Below are 12500 nucleotides of genomic sequence, written 5' to 3' on the forward strand. Positions count from 1 at the left end.
AAAGCACTATATAATCTTAAGCAGAAACTTTACCAAGAGAGGGTCGGGAGCCTCGCCAATCTGCATACTGCAAACCTAAATCCTGACATGAAAAGAAACTTTAGTAAAATTTTGATAGAAATGGATCTGGTTTGGCAACTCGCGTTGTTCGTAAAACTATATCTGTCAAGATATTTCAAAGCTTGTGTTTATAAAGATGAAATCTGTAAAGTTTACGGTTGGTTTTGCCTTTCATTTTCAAACAGGAAGCTTTAGAAGTATGACGATATCGTATTACTATTATTTTTTTTATTGTTTCTAATATTTACATCATGATCATTACTAGCTAAGCTGAAAATCTAGTTGAAAAAACTGAAAACTACAAGGTTGTGGAACCCAAAGGAGAAAGCAGCCCTGTGCGCAAAAGAAATGGAGAAAATTTAACTATAAAACATGAGTAGTAAATAGACAATATGAAGATAAATAACAATGATAGATAGATAAGAAATTAAATGTTGATACAAGATTGGTTAAAGCATCACCCAATTTGGTCAAAGCTGCAATAAAGCCATAAAACCACTGGATTAATGTATTAATGATCCATATGAAATAATAGGCCAGACTGTTAAAATCAACTGTTTAATTACTGCTAAGGGGAACATGTCGCAATCTTAATGTAATACACTACAAGAATTATACAATACCGATAGGGCAGGTAGCATCTCTTAAAAGAAGCTTTTGAGGAAGTACCAAATAATGGCTCCTAGTAGTAGGTTAACCTTTAAACTTTTAAATCAATGCTTTTCTTGGAGAAAATTAGCTTCAAAAATTAATCCATGGAATGACAGACGAAATAGAAAAATATTAGTATACATTGTGAATGACAACAAAGTAAGATGTTACCGAAACATTAGGAAACAATGATATAAACTACTTATGACAATAATTTAAAAAATAGGACCATCATTTAAGTTCACGCAAGATTATACACAATATCTTCGAAATGGGACAATACACTACGTAATAAAGCAGCATAAGGATCTAGTGTTATAGTAAGAAGTTGCTATGATAATGGATACACCCAAGTTTTTATTTCAAACATATGTCCACTCATAGCAAGCAAAAACAGGCCCCTAACCAAACCATTCAAGATAGTAGTGAAAAGGGATTCAGTGACTACGTCCACTTTCATAACATTTAACCTCTGTTCGATGAAATGATACATCAAATTTTATATAATTTAACCTGTAATTATCTAAAATAGAAAAATACATGTGTGGATGAGCTCTGAAAAAAATCCTATCTTTTTAAGCAACAATGGAAGAGGGAAATCGTTTTCCTTCCAAGAAAGAGTTCGAATTTCAAGGTGAATTTAGTTCCTTTATACATTTTCTGTTTAATATTCTTTGAGGTTTCATACCAAGTTCATCCTTAAATTAGATAACCAAAACGTACAGAGTTCAGTGTTCTTTTAAAAGTCACTATTTGATCTCATGTAAACTAACATACCAAGATTGATAATGTATTAATCGCAAAGCCAATGGAGAATGACAATTAAAATTTTACAGCTTTTGCTTGGAAAATATGAAAAATGCATAGCTCAGAGAGAGAGAGAGAGAGAGAGAGAGAGAGAGAGAGAGAGAGAGAGAGAGAGAGAGAGAGAGAGAGAGAGATTTTTCAACTTTCGCAATTATCTGTAATCTTCACTTTGCCAGGATACTGCAAAAGAAATCTCTAGGTAGACCAACTGCAAAACAGGCAAACTCAAAACCTCGAGAAGCAAAACAGGTGATCACGATGAGTTGTAATTAGCCCAGAAGTTAAGAGAGTCAATAAGAACAGAAAGTAATTTATGCCCCCCCCCCCCCCCAAAAAAAAAAAAAAAAAAAAAAAAACTCCTGAAAGTTGGGAAACACAGACCATATCTTTGAAACGAAAATATAAACAAGGGGGGTAAAAAAGACAACCCAAAAACTAAACGGAAAATTCAGGTCCCACCATCTTAATAGTCGGCCCATTTTCCATTACAGTAATGGGCGAGATCTATATAAAAAATCACTTGCAAGTCGAGCAAACTGAAACATTAATGACAAACGATTTACCATGACCTTGGGTACGTAAATGAAACGAGCACATGAAATTGTAACGTAAATTACTTTCGCATTTTGCTAAATATGCGAATCATTAAGTTTTTTTGCAATATAAACTTATAAAATGGTGTGTTGGTTCTGCATCCAATAATGCCAAAGGCACCTACAGAACATAATACAGGTTTTTAAAATGAAAAATAAAGTTCATTATGATTACAAATTAAACACAATTGGATGTTTATCATCAATAAAATTCAACTATAACTGCCTATGGTAATATATCACCCCATGAAAATTATTAATATACCTGTATAATCTCTTGACATTGCTAGATATGATTCTATTGTTTTCAAAACTTATGGGTGCCAATTAACCGCCCAATTAACGCTTAAAAATATACAACATTAATTTTATGACGTTTACACAGGATATACATTTAATAAATTTTTCACATACTATAGATAAATAAATAAATTATATATATATATATATATATATATATATATATATATATATATATATATATATATATATACATATATATACATATATATATATATATATATATATATATATATTATATATATATATATATATATATATATATATATATATATATACATATACATATACATATATATGCATATACATATACATACAACATTATATTTATACACACACGTATATATATATATATATATATATATATATATATATATATACATATATATATATACATATATATATACATATATATATATATATATATATATATATATATATATATATATATATATATAGATAGATAGATAGATAGATAGATAGATAGATAGATAGATACACACACAAAATGCCATAAGGTGACTCCAGAAAAGATCAACACAAACAGTCACTGCCAAAGACATTTTTCGTCAGTGAATCATAGACGAACCCCTCATGCTGCGAAAAAATGGACAAAATTGGTACTTTATTCACAGCCAGAGAAGGCTCATCGGCACCTCGGCACCGTGAATGACCTATGCGCTCTCTCGCCCTCCATTTACTCCTATTTTGTACTCTTATTTATCCCATTTAACGAGGTTATCAGAGAATTGTAATGTACATCTATACTTAATTTTTTAAATGAGGCGCATTTGCACTGACTAGCAGCGGTGCCCTTTTAGCTCGGAAAAGTTTCCTGATCTCTGATTGGTCAGAATTATCTTGTCCAACCAATCAGCGATCAGGAAACTTTTCCGAGCTAAAAGGGCATCATTGCGAGTCGGTGCAAATCTGCCTAACTAAAAAGAATTGACTATAGTACCCTATCCTGTAGTCTCTCATAGCGTAACGTTGCGAATTTCTAGTGACATATTGCAGCTAACGTTTTCATCCGACTTGGGCGTGTTCTATAGACACTGGACTAAACACTAATTATAGTATTATACCCTAAAGTTAGCCAACGGTAATATACAAAATATTATTCAGTAATGAATATTTTTATAGGAAATTATAAGTTGACCAGCTCATCCTATTGTTAAGAGAGTTAGTTCGGTGACCATCCCCCCAAAAAACTACATAGATATTTGTCACATGTACATTATATGATACATTCAATGCTTCATTTACAATTAAATATTTGGAATACTCTTCTTACTTTTGTTTGTCCACATTCGTATAACTCTTCCATCTTTTACAAGAAAAATCTTACAGTTCTTTGAATAAACCCCATTACCATCTATTCACTTCAGTTTCGACTGATATATTAGTGAAAGCATCAATATAAGTAAAATAGCAGAGTACTCACTCACTTTTGTAAACAGTCACAAATAAACTGTGGAGACGGGAATATCTGTTTGTGATGCAAAACCTCGGTTGTTTGCAAGCTATAGCAAACTAAATGGATTTCAAGGCCGTTTTTTAAAAGCTAGGTTTTGAGGCAGATTCAAAGAAGTATGAAAATACAGCAATGGTCATAATAGCCGATATAATTGCAGGGATATGGATGGGAAGATACATAGGATTTTAAAGTATTGACCCGCAATTACTTAAATATATCAAAAGCAGCATGATAAATACGTTTAATGTAAACAAAATAGGATTTAAAACTTCTATTAAAAAGCATTTATGACCAGATATATTTTTTATTTGAAAACATTTAGATAAACAGTAAACATTTCAATTGTAAATAAACTATATGTAAAAAAAATATATATATATTTATGAAAATACAATATGATGTAGGTATGTTATAAATGGTAAGATTGTAAATGTGTATTTCATAATAAAAGATTAAAAAAAAAAAAAAGTATCGAATGCAGCGAATCTTTCCGGAAGTCAAGTTCTTTCCTGGTCTACTTAGCCCTCTTCTCCCCAATCAAGAGGAACATTTAGCATGTAACATGTGCAGTGACGGTACTTATATCCTCATAACCTTTTTAACGCCTCCGTTTCATTTAAACTCTAAATGCAGTCATGCGTTACAATATGATGTTAGTGTTACGCATATTCATAATCAATCAAATCAATTAATAAAATATCATGTGTCGCAGTGAGATCATGAGTAATTTTCCAATCGTTCCCTTCCAAGACTGACTTACTTATTGAAATGTCATAACTAGTAGATTTTTTATCGATTTCCTTTAGTCTGTTCATTGGAAAATTGTTCTTATCCATTGCTTATAAAATCGTTCCATTTTCGTATCCAAACAATAAGAGGCTTCTGTCATATATTTGGACCCTATGGAATCCTTTACCTTATATTCTAAACAACCAACCACTCGTTTTTCAAGATATGTCATGTTTAAGTGTTTAAAGCCGCCCATGAATGGCAGGGGCAAGGGACAGTGACATTGCCCTATCGAGCCGGACAATGTGCCCTAGAGACTGACCATATATAAATATGATCAGCGCCCAAGACCCATCTCCACCTAAGCTAGGACCAAGGAGGGCCAGGCAATGGCTGCTGATGACTTACCAGATAGACCTATAAGCTCCCCCAAAACCCCATCCTTAGCTCACATGGATGGTGAGGTTGCAGCGACCAAAGAAACTAAAGAGTTTGAAAGGGACTATAACCCCAGTCTAGCGTTCACCAGTCAATGACGTATCACATCGGCCACCACAATCTATCTGGCAATAGTTGCCATAAAACCAACATTCAAAGCGTAATTTATACCTTATTTACTTTCATGTCTTATGGTTCTCCTTAATGTCACTCATAACTTCATCTACAATGAGCATTCTAAGAGCAATCTAACGAGTTACTTACTGCCGCTGAATGAACTTCGCCCCTCTGAGTATTCTAACCCGATAAAATCATACAAATAGAATTACAAGCACGTCTATACTGATAGCTTACCTTTTAAACATGTTTGATTGGTACCTTTTCAACTCTGCAGTAGTAGTTACATCACAATGTAAGTGGGGCAGATATATTTAGTATCAGAGTCCCAGTAAAAATTACGAAAGGTTTTACGATTTCAAAGGGTTTAATTAGTGATATATACATGTTACCATGACCTACTCTACACTTTTAAAATGTATACATGTTAATTCAGAGATAGCACTTAATCAATATCAATTGATGGCCTTCCTTTGTACCAAGTTTATAAGAATTTCCCTTAAATTAGTAGGGAGACTATGTGCCAAGGTAAGTAAGACTATTAAAGTGACATACAAACACACGTACACATAGATGGACGACATGTCTTTAGCAAAATCGATGTATGACCAAATTTGACTGAAACCATCTGACAATTTTGAAGCTGCTGCGACAAGATGTATTACTCAAGTACTTAAAAGAGTTCCCATGACAAGGCAAGTATTAAAAGTCACACTGGCGAACACACCAAAAGGATAGGCAGATGGAAGATCTCTCCTTTTGCAAATCTAAGCATAATGATTAACGGCTGTACTATTTTTTGAGAGGAATATGACAGACGAACTGACGGGTTTCATGACGTGTAAGGAGGAGTTCCTAAAAACACTGACGGACGAACAAGTAACCAGGTGTACCAGGATTCTTTTCCGGGAAAATTAGATAGATTTCCACCAGAAAAAGTAGCCAAGGCTGTTATTCCCCTGGGAGGGGGGGGGGGGATTCAGCCCTATAATTCTTTTCCCCCTTTGGGCTAATTCTACCCTCCCCCCGTACATAGAATCTTTGACTTTTAATTCCACCACAAATAAACCATTCTCTCGTTATCCACACCCCTTTCCAGACGGATACAAGTGGGAACTTAGAACTTTGGGTGGGTGAAAACAGGAAAAACGTGATTATTTAACACTTTCGAGATTTGTAAAAAGCCAAACAACTTAACAAACTCACTAACCTAACCTATGAGATTCAGGGCCTCTGTAACACGGTTTTTTTCGCAATAATTTTTTATCTATGAATTTCATAAATATAACGCTTATTCAGAATGCACATTATATCTACACATAAATTTTGACTATATTCTGCATTACGTAGGTTGAATAAAATTGGTACTTATAATGTAAAATTGACGTTTTTTGAAGACGGGCCAACTTACTCAGAGAAAAGGTTTCGAACGCACTAGTTACGTAACTTATGACGGCATTTGTTCCCTCTTTCTCGATCGATGATTGGCTATACGTAACGAAGGCTATACCTCTGCCAACATTGACACAAAAGTTTAAATAAAAGCAAAGCAGTACACCTTTATGAACTCTGAAACCTCTCCACTGATAATTGTCATAATGAACAAACCAACAAAATATGTTAACAAATATAAAAACACTTCGATCATTAGTGTAACTCCCAAAATTAAGTTTCCTAAGAAATTACAGTCTACTTTATAGGTCACAATCAGATTGACAAGGTGTAGGGAATAGTTGGTAATTTTAAAAAACGTAGTAGACAAGCTTGATTTGATAACTGCTATATCCAATGTCAAGCCATTTCTATTTATTGTCTATCTACCTACCTATTTACTGAAAAAAAAAGCCGGTACCGTATTTTGGCTTTAAACCTTCACCAATAATTATCGTCAGAATGATGACTTCATGAGGCTCCACCCACTTTGGCCTCGTTATAATTCAGGATAACACTGAAGGCTATCATGGGCATTGTTGGACTATAAAATTTAAATTCTGGCTATAAAAACTCATTTCTCGAGTAGTTGTAAGAAGTGCTAAATGATCCTTAAGAATCCCAGCAGTTGGCCCAAACGTTTAATTCATGTATACTACTGTTGCGGCACTACTGCTACAGTAGTATTACTACGCTAGCACAGATACCCCACCCACATTTATGTATCGTTCCGCCATTCATAAAGTCTTTGTCATGTTTTTTCACTGTGCAATAAGCCATGGCCTCCTCAGAAATTAAGTTTAACATTAAATGATAGGTTATTTCATTAAGCTGACAAATTATGGCAACTGGGTATGTTATGGCCGATGTTGAAGCTAAAGATAAAGTATTGTATCATTCCTTCATTGCATTATCATCTTTACTACTATTTGTTTTGCAACATGTAGTAATTATTTTAAAGGATAAATTAATTATGTTCACTTTACTTCTATAAATTCCCATTAGATGTACAAATAAAACCCATAAAACTATTCCTGATTTATTTACAAAATGCAGTCATGCCCAAAACATAGCCAACACGGTCGTACGGCCTAAGAAGAAGAAAAAAAATTATATCAGATGATCCGTTGGTCTGATGGAGATTTTAGCACAAAAATCTAATTTTAACAAAAATAGTTATATAAAGACTGTTTACATACAATCTCTCTCTTTCTCTCTCTCTTGGTGGCATAGTGAATAGTTAATGGAAATTTTCAAAAGCCTGAATGACATTGGCCACGGGCTTTCTCTTGACTATAAAGTTGCAAGTCGTAAGACAAATGCAGTTTTGCAACCACGGGGGCAATTCCAAATCCTGTTAGCTATTCTTGACTGTTATGGGTTTCAGAGCCGATGGAACAAGGTGAATGGGTGTCTGGTGGATGGGCGGGGCAAAATTTTGTCAAAAGGTGTTTACATTGCTTACGTAATGAATGTTTTCGACTCTTGGCTCGTTATCACTGGCCATGGCGTCGACTAGATCATTTTTACTCTATAAAAATTAAAACTATGGGGTTTAGGTTATTGATAATGCTGACAAAATTTGTGTGTGGTCGTAAAATATACATATGTCAACTTTCAGCTACATCCGATGCTTAGATAAGGAGCAAAGTCCAAAAATCCGTGTTACAGAGGCCCTGAATCTCATAGTAGTAGTCTCCAGGTCACAGACCTAGCCGGGGGGCCAGCTCCAAGGACCTGCCCTCTAGTTCACAAACCTGCCCAGTTCACAGACCTATCTTGCCTTCCGGAACCCCCTTCCCAGGTCACAAACTTACTACACTTAAAATTTTGAGGGATAACACAAAAATTTTAAAAAAGGTGTCCACTACATTAGGTGTACCATAAAATGCACCATGAAATTGCAGTTTCTACTATATACGTCGCCATAGCCATACGTTTATAACTGCAACAGGGTTGGGGGAATCTTGACGGGGGGGGGGGGGGGGGGGGATATTATCCTGGGACAAAATCTACCCAGGGGTATATACTGTATATCCTGGGGCCTATTTCCCCCAGGGGATTCGGACAGGGGGAAAACAGACCATTACACCGGCACTCTATTTCACGATTAATATGTCTGATGGCTAATAGATTTAAATCGAACAGGCAACATGATTAGGTATGATCGACCTTTGATCAAGTTTTACTATTAAGTGCGACGGATATACACAGATGGACACACTGATGAACAGCCTTCGCACATCTATACCTGATGGTCTACTTTTACCAACAGTTTTGACTCAAATCTCTTTAACCATGTAAGCGCAACGGATAGATGATCTCTCTTCATACGGTTTTATTTAGCGTTCTAAATTTTCTGACGTATACTTTCTTCAGGCTTTTTCAAAACCTACCACACTGCGTCTCAATTACACAGACACAATGTTTCTGGCATAGTACTAAACAGCTATCTCATTTGTCATGATCCGAAGTCACTTACTAGTATATTTTCAGTCAACTTTGAAGGCACCAAATTAAGATTTTCGCATTAATTGTCCTTAAGATTTTCAGTATCTGTATTTCTGTTGGAAAACCTAATTACAACGTTGTATGAAATTTTCACCAATAGTTGTGCGTCAAGCGAGTATGCAAGATGTAGGGAGCTGATGAAATATCATTCACGTAAGTTGTTTCCCTTTGAAAATGTTTGTCTACTAATCTGATCATGACTCAGCCACAGTTGAAAGTTGTGGAAAAATGTTCCATTCATGTAAATAAAAAACATATATTATCTAATAATTCCTACGTCTGAAATATTCGAAAGTAAAATAAAGGAATCGTTGTTTGCACGAGGTTGAAATGAGAAATATTTTTTGCACGGAATGGGAATTATTGGCAGATTTAATTAAATGAAAGACGTGATTGCAATATTCGAGTCCTCACGTTTGATGCAGGGAAGAGATCAGTCAAATCTTTCCCTGAAAACACAAGGTCTTCAAACATTCTTCCATATTAGGAATATTATCTTAGGGATATTGTCATATCTTTTCAGAACCTATATCGATAGATTTTTGTGCTCTATTACAATTTGTGAAATATACTCCAGGACTACTCTATTAAAAAATCATATAAAAACAAATTTGCTTTATCATACACCTTTAATAAATTGGCCAGCGACATCAAGAGACCTGCAAGAGTTTCGCTCCAAAAGAGGAAAAAAGTATTCAGATCCGTTTATTGATAAAACCCATTACACCTCTCTTGAACTAAACCGTGCTTTATGCAAATTGTAGTTAGTCAACTCTATTGGGTTGTAGATGAAAGGGTTAAAGGACTTTCAATTTTGAACCAAAATCGATCTAAAACTGATGACCTGAAGCTCCTTGGGACCTTCATCAAGGGGAAAGGTCATAAAACTTGAAAAGCTTAATATCGATCCTACATTTTGAGTTCGAGGAAAGCAGAACACGTTGATTAGGATTTCTACTTTTTAAGACATCCTTGTCGCAGCTTGTACTTGACCAACTTTATCAAGAATATGTCGTGTTTCGGACTAGATTTGCTATTTGGAACGTTATACAGAAAATATATGCAAACATTAAACCCTTCTCTTTTGAATTGTTAAGTAGTTTTAGAAGTAATACAAAAGACCGCAAAAAATAATTTGTCAATATTTACGCAGTTGTTGAAATCAGTAAAGGATATTTAATATAATTTACTAGATAATAACGCAACAATGAATAGGCGTATCTCGCACAGATACAAAATTAACCGCATGGTCTGTCAACCTCACACTTTATCTTAACTGAGAGGAACACTCACCGTTTTTAGTCTTCCGCTCTCAAATGCTTTACAAATGATGCAAGATATTGAGGGTATAAACCGGTCTAACCTAATCTACACATCGACATTGCAAAGCATACTTATCTGTTGCTGGAGGCGCTTTTTCAAGAAGTGTTCCCGGAAGTAAAGACGTGTTTAACAGACGTTGCATGTGAACCGTTGATATATTTATTTATGTATTATTTTACTTATGGACATTAATTGCTTTCAACATAAAATATAGGTTTTTCTGTTGTATTATGATGTGATTTGAATGATTTTGAGGTTTATTTCCATCGCAAATGAATACTTATCCTTCCACTACCCCTTCCACTATAGATAATAACAATCTGGGGGAACCTCCTTGGGAAGCGGGGTTTTGGGTGGGGGAGACAAAGTAGGTAAAAATAGGGCAAAATGGAGGAAAAAAAACCCTAAATATAACACTCAAACATATAAAAATGGACCGGTATACAGGTATACACTGATTTCGAAATACATAAAAACACTGGAAATGGGAAAACCTGAGCCAAGAATTTTACATGAGAAAATGGCATACAAATGCACTAAATGACCAGTTAATGCACGTCACATTGTAGTCGTGCACTAAACTAACCTTAATTTTCTGACCTAACCTGTCACTGAATATATCTGCACCATAATTAAAATGATACCTAATCGGTACCTAATACTACAGAAATAAATATACTCACCATTACTCTCAATTCTTACAAGCCTGAACAATGGCGCTCGTCGTCGTCGTCGTCATCGTCGTCGTCCTCCTCCTCCTCCTCCTCCTCCTGTGAACTCTTGGGCTGTTGCCCCTCTCCTTGAGGAGGGTACAGCAATGCAGCAGTTTTACAAAATAATGTAGTCGCTGATTTTCAGGGTATTGTTTTAAAAATAAATAGCGAGATATATATTGCTTAAAATATTGTGAGCGATTTCCAGGCCGCCTGATCCACTCTTTGAGATCCCTCCAGTCTTTCAATATTTTGAGTATGTACCAATGAATTATCAGGGTCTACAAAGTTTTCCAAATGATTCACCGTGTTATGTACAGTATATAACACAAAGATGACAGCTTATTATACGCACGCCACTTGTCGCTATTAATATACGAGCCACTCTTAATATTTTTCTGGATTAAAGGAATAAGATTTTCAGCTGAGCGTTCTCGAGGCAAAGGCTTCACTGAAGGCAGTATAAAAAATTTCTTGGATTCTCTCTCAATCCACCCAAAAACCCAAATATCACTGAGAGGACGGCCCCTGTCAAATTTATGTTTGCCAAAATGAGATTCATCAATTTCTCTTCTAATACCATCACCACCAATTGGTTCCCGATTATCAAAACAATATTCAGCGACTTCACAACAAAAACTACGCCAATCAACATTAATTGCTCTACTAATTTTAAGAGAATCTATTACAGTATGATGGTTCCACAATTTATTGCCCCAATGAATAATAAATAATAATAGTTTCCAAGCAGGAAGATGAGTACCAACTAAAAAGGTACCTTTATAATCTGAAACTTGATACCCACATCGCCGGCGTTTCTTTGTTTTAGCAACCACCACAGTAGAACTTCAATACCAAATATGCTTATCTTCCCTAAAAAGTAATGGCTTCTGACACTTAGGACACTGAACACTCAAAGGTAACACAATGTTGACGGAAAAAATCATATGCATATTTTGCATGTTCGGCATATGCACCACATTGATATTTGCCTATTGCCCAAAAATAATCGAGCTCACAAGTCACACAACTGCATTTCACTATCCATACCTTTAAACTGATGGCGGAAACGACAATCCTTAGTCTGTTGGAAACGTATTGTTTTCTGATTGGTTAATAATGAAAACGTCATAAATTGACAGCCAGTTACATAAAGTGTGACAATTGACGTCATCATCTCTTTACCGAAGACCAACCAAACCATAGTATTTTGGAGAGAATCAGGTATGTTTGTAGATGGCAGTTATAGATTGGCTAAATGTCGAAACAGTGGCGTGAAGCACCTGAAGTCAAAAGTATTACGTAATTCCAAAAACGTTTGTTTTGGGCTGAAATCAATAAGAGTTAAGC

General features: G+C 35.0%; 1 protein-coding gene across 1 annotated transcript in view; it reads right to left on the bottom strand.

Annotated features, from left to right (window-relative positions):
- LOC137620890 (G-protein coupled receptor GRL101-like) overlaps nt 1-12500 on the bottom strand; it is a 404630-nt gene that overhangs the window by 122180 nt on the left and 269950 nt on the right. The window lies entirely within an intron of this gene.

The sequence above is a fragment of the Palaemon carinicauda genome, chromosome 27, assembly GCF_036898095.1.
Source record: "Palaemon carinicauda isolate YSFRI2023 chromosome 27, ASM3689809v2, whole genome shotgun sequence".
Taxonomy (NCBI): Eukaryota; Metazoa; Arthropoda; class Malacostraca; order Decapoda; family Palaemonidae; genus Palaemon; species Palaemon carinicauda.